The sequence below is a fragment of the Helianthus annuus genome, chromosome 13 (genome assembly GCF_002127325.2).
Source record: "Helianthus annuus cultivar XRQ/B chromosome 13, HanXRQr2.0-SUNRISE, whole genome shotgun sequence".
NCBI classification, from domain to species: Eukaryota; Viridiplantae; Streptophyta; class Magnoliopsida; order Asterales; family Asteraceae; genus Helianthus; species Helianthus annuus.
Window position 1 is genome coordinate 39,416,814 of NC_035445.2, and position 5,599 is coordinate 39,422,412.

General features: G+C 36.0%; 1 long non-coding RNA gene across 1 annotated transcript; it reads left to right on the forward strand.

The window, feature by feature from the left end:
• The first annotated feature begins 3,417 nt into the window (after positions 1–3,417).
• Positions 3,418–5,292, forward strand: LOC110902602. Its single transcript, XR_002571254.2, has 5 exons — positions 3,418–3,609; positions 3,859–3,905; positions 4,430–4,519; positions 4,632–4,794; positions 4,900–5,292. It is a non-coding gene; the product is annotated as an uncharacterized LOC110902602 (long non-coding RNA).
• Positions 5,293–5,599: the final 307 nt, after the last annotated feature.

A 5,599-nucleotide genomic window follows, 5' to 3' on the forward strand; every position in this document is an offset into this window, starting at 1 on the left:
TTTTGGCACTTTATTAATTAGCTAGAAGCTAGTGTGTTGATAAAAGTGCTGTGTTTCGTGCTTAGAGTACGTTTTAGGCACATCCAATCTCTGTATCTTATTCCTAGAGACGCAGTTATACAACCCTTGTATCCCTACACACACTATGGGTGTAGTAAAATATTTCTGGCTCATACAGGCCTTTAGAGGCAGTGTTTGCCTGATGCTGGCTATATCAGCATGTTCAATAGGTTATCTGTTCAAATGCTACTGTGCTTTTGTGCATCATGTTTGTCACTAGAGTTCAGTAAGTAAATAATGTAGTGACGGAAAATCAAAGTATGATGCAAATATGTACAAGTATCAACAATCAAGTAGCAGTTTATCATAAATCTCAGTTAAGCACAGTAATTAGGCAACAATTAATAGTTAATTAAGTCGTACGGATACCTGGTTTAGTGAGGGTTGTCACAATAGGATGAGTATATTATCCAACATTACCGATTTATAACAAGACGTATTCCTTTCAGGAATACCCAAACAAGTTTCCCAAAACCTATCCCTCCCCGGGATACTCAAAAACTGTCCCAACCACCGGGACGCATGCTCAAGAGAGATGAACTCACCTTGGATTGCTCGGCAGAGTGGTTCACTTGGTTTAGTTATTAAGACCAACCACGCCCTATTACTGATTCCATTTAACATTAGGCTCGTATTCAAGTATTGTCACATACACAATTACATAACACATAGCACCTAGGAGTCACGTATTAATCATAACGTATTTAGATGTTTCTTATTTAACACGTGAGTCATTACATATCCAATACATCACATTCGGCATGACATAATCACAATTCAAGTACGCAGTTTCAATAGAGTGGGCGACCCGGTTTCGTGAATAGGCATGGCCCAATCGACTTGGCCCGGTGCAAAGCCCGATTGCCTGACCAGGCCCACACGGGGTGCGGCCCAATTCATTTGAGCGATTCGTCTAACTGTGTGGCACACCTCCCTTGTGTGACCCAATGAAAGGTGTGCGGCCCAAGTTTTTTTTAGTGCAATCTAGTTGCACATTTAGTCCGGTGTGTGTGCGGCCCAAAATTAATAGGCCAACTTAAGTGTGTGACCCACATGCTCAATACATGGCCCAGGTGAAAACCTGACCCACGTAGATGTGCAACCTGAATGAAGTGTATGGCACCCATGTTTTCCTCATTCATTAGTTGATTTAAGTAACAATAATTAACAACTAGTACACACCCCAAAACCGATCAAACCATTGCAAGATTTCAGTCCATTAGTCCCTATCATCTGTTTGTTTATTAAGAGCAACGTTCAAACAAGCACATACAGTTTCTAAAAGAACCATTAACTTGCACTCTTAATTTCAAATAATAACAAGTTATCAGTTAGCAATTTCATGGACATCCAAATTAAATATTAATCATGATTTCACATCTCTCGAGGCCCACTAATAGTCCCTAATTATTATTGAATCCTTAATGCATGATCATTACTCGAATCGAATCAACACAACTTATGAAAGAACCAAACAGTTTTGTTAATTATCCATCATACAATTCCATATATGTTTATAATTAACTAATCTAGACCTCTTATTATAATCAAAGTTAGCAAACATTTATATAATACTCTACACCAAATCATGTTACAGCCGATTACACTTATTAGATTTATATCATTCTTTTAACACTCTAGTCATCCGTTGAGTTTCTCATGATCCTATCTTAATAATTATACACCTTGTACATAGCATCAAATCATGTTTCTATAGAACATACATATACAATTTTTGTTAATCACATAACAAGATCAAACAATTAAGAATTTAAAACAGATACGTACCTACTAACCAAAGGAGGGGTCGACTGAAAGAGATGATGCCTCGATGGGGGGGTTTTACTGCCATCACTTGCTTAGGGGTATAGGGTTTGCAATAAGTTGTATATTGAAACATTTAATTTACGTATACATAAAGGAAAGGATGAGGTTGGGCCGAGTTTAATTACAAGTGGTGGCGGCCCAATTAAGTTTATCTTGATTGCCCTATTGTCAGATTCATCATACTCAAAGTAAATCACATGAAACTTATCAGATTGCATTCAATATGTGTCAGCCCACAACATGATTGGTCCAATAGCTTTAATCCATGAGTTTGAAAGTTAATTCAATTAATGTTGCATTGACAAAGTGTGGCTTCAGAATATTATTTGTCCACTAAAGTGATCGGCCCACTTACACATTTTGGTCCACGGTTCAAGGTGATTAATGCAACTGATTGCATTTTTGGCGGCCCATGCTAGTTCAACAGTTCATTCAACATGCACAAGTTTACAACACAAACAATTATGAAAAGTTAGTGTGAAACAAGTAACATGTCGGGGAAAGGCCTTGAAAGCTCGGGTTGTCACAGATGCGGTGGCATTTTCATATATAACATAAATTTTATTACGTGGACGCGCTTCATTAAGGGTAAAAAAAGGTAAAACATCCTTTCTTACATAAAACGCCATTTGAAAATATAAAACGCCAAGTAAATACGAAATGCCAATTTTATTATTGCGTATTTTTTTTTGCGTTTAGTTAAGGTCTTAGCCTGCAAAAACGCCATAAAACGTAAAACGGCATAATATATAAACGCCAAGCCTTACATCCGGATAAATGTTAATTACATTTATTGTTATAATAATAGCCTAAAATACGCGCCAAAAAATCCTATAAATAGAAACATCTCACCACCTTCCATTGATCACACCAAAAAAACACATAAAACACAATGGTTCCTAAATACCACTCACAGTAAAATGCCAAAAAGTTGAGTGAAATCAACAATGACAAACATCTTTTCTTTGATACTCGGTAATGTTCTGCACGAAGTTTTGCTGAATGGTTTGTTAGGTGAGGGGAGTAAGATTTTGCTACATGAGATGGACAAATTTCAAGAAAGAGATCTGATGACACCCATATGTCATTTTGTCTTCTTTGTTCTTGAAGAAGGTTTGGATGAGGAGAAGAGACCGATCCCAGTGTAAATGCTACTTTGGCCTCGATGATGATAATGAAGATGACGGGCAAATAGCATCCACCCACACGGAGTCGATCTATGTCTCCAACATCCACAAACCCACTTGAACACACGAGCAAGAAAAAAAACCACGCCAAACGAAAACATCATTTATTTGTGACAGTTCTTGTAATTTCAAAAGAAGAAAGAGACTGATGACAGTGAAGATTTGGATCAAAAATTGCTTCTATTTTTAATTTTAATTTTCAGCTAAGAACAACAATACATTAATTCTCTAATCTATTATATATAATAAATGAAAGTTTTTTGGGCTAAAGTACCGCTTGATTAGGGCATCACTTTTTGCCTTTTCCCGCCCAACAGTACCACTCCCCTAAAAAACCCTAAAATATTCTCCTTCACTTCACTTCTCCTTCTGTACTCTCTTCTCTTCTCTCTTCATCGAACCCCCAGCTTATGAAATCCACCTTTTTCTTAGTTGTTATACGATTCAAACCCTAAATCGATTCAAACCCTATGAAATCGTCTCCTTCTCCTGTCGTCGAGCAATTGAACGGTCGAAGAAAACCCTAGATCAACAGGTAATGGTTCCTTGATCTTCTTCTTTTATGATTGTTTTTGCCTGTAGTTGTATCTCTTAACGGTCCGGAATTTTCAATATGGTGGGTTGATTTGCAAAATTAGTATGTGCTAATGATATTGGTCTTTGTCATGATCATTTGCAATCGATGATTTGAATGTTATAAGTGATTTGAATGAAATTGCTGATAGTGTCGGTTTGTAGGCTAATTTTTTTGACGATGACGTTGTTTTGTTGTGTGATCGTGTAGATCGTCTATTTTGGGGACAGAGTTATCCTGGAGGAACCTATAGAGAGGTATATTTAATATTTTATATAGTTTTGGTTTGAAAATGTCAACTGGTTATTAGCGGATTATAGTCTTGATTATACGGCTTACTGTTAAAAATTATCACTAAACAGCTTTAATGAAATATGTGTTTTTAGCTTTTTGGCTAAATTTCAAATACACCAGTCCCACATTTCATTATCTATAACTAAAACATTTCGTACCCAAATATATGTGTTTTTAGCTGTAAGCTCTTCACTTATCAATAACCAAAACATTTCATTGGTTTTGCTGTTGGAAACTGGAGGATAAAAATGTTCACTATATAAAATGACATATAATTGCTCTCCGGTCGCAAGAGTTGTTTTTTTAGTTTTTAACCATAAAGACACTCAGTGTAATGCGGTGAATGTCAGATAGCAAGTCAATAATCAATATTCACCATCTTGAAAACATATTGGTTTTCTCAAATAAGCGTTTTGGGAAACAGTATTGTTAGGATATTTTGCTTTTACGTGCTTGCACTTTTATAGCCTTGACTTTGCTGTTCCAGGTGGCCAATATGTGACTGTTTGATTGCTTTTCATTCCTCTGGATATGGATATCTGCTTGAGAAGGCTGAAGCTTATGCTGCACTAAGGAAGTATGTGGTTTTCTTTTTTTTTAAATATCTCCTCTTCTTGTCGGCATGTAGTTAAAAGAAATTGATCGTCACAATGAGACTTTGGGCTGAATATGACATTTATTTTATTTAGGAGTGCACGGTGCAAGTTAGTGAACGTAAACATACAAAATAAAGGAATAAACTGGAGTTCAGATAAAAATCTCTATTAGAAGCATGATCTTCAGCGGTTTGAGGCATTAAAAGTCATACTGCATGGAAACGCTGAATTTGAGGCTGTTGATGTTAACCTCGAGGTTAGATTTCTTCTCGTCTTTTCACTCTAGATTTTATTTAAGAATTTGATTCATATCTTCATGATCAATTAGTCAAACACTTGTCATCTTTTGTTCTTTATTCAGGGAAATCATGTGTTTATTGGCGGTAGTCTCAGAGGAGCTTGAAGCAGAGCTTGTGTTTATTTTTTTAACGTTTAACCTACCTCTCAAAGTGACGCTTATATCTAATTTTCAGGAACCTCAAAAAGTACTTCAACCAGTAGACAAGACTTTAAAGACTATGGCTACCGAATTTGTTGGGTACCAAGTAATCTTTTTTTTAGGGAAATAACTTTTAGTATGTTGTTTTCATATATCTATTTTTAACATTTTCAGGTCTCAGGTATTTCTTACTACTCAAAGTTATGTTAACATTGCTTCCATATCTGTCACACCCCAACCACGTAAAACAACAAAACGTGGCAGAAACGTCGGGGAGTGTTGTAACAGAATTATCGTTTATAACCATGGATACAAAAAGAGTTTCATTTTATTGATAATTTTAACCATTAACATTGTCTTAACACATAACAAACAAGTTACATATTGTCTATCACTATTATTATGTCACTAAGGCCTTGTCCAGATCCTATGTGATGCATGCATCCTAGAATCAATCAAGCAACAACACCTGAAACATATGTAAAAACAAAGTCAGCAAAGAAATGTTGGCGAGTACATAGGCTTTATAAGAATATCGGAATCATGACTCATTTATATGTTGCAGTACTTTATTAGACTACAAGAGTCGAAAATACAAACCTCGTTTTGAAAAGTGTATTGC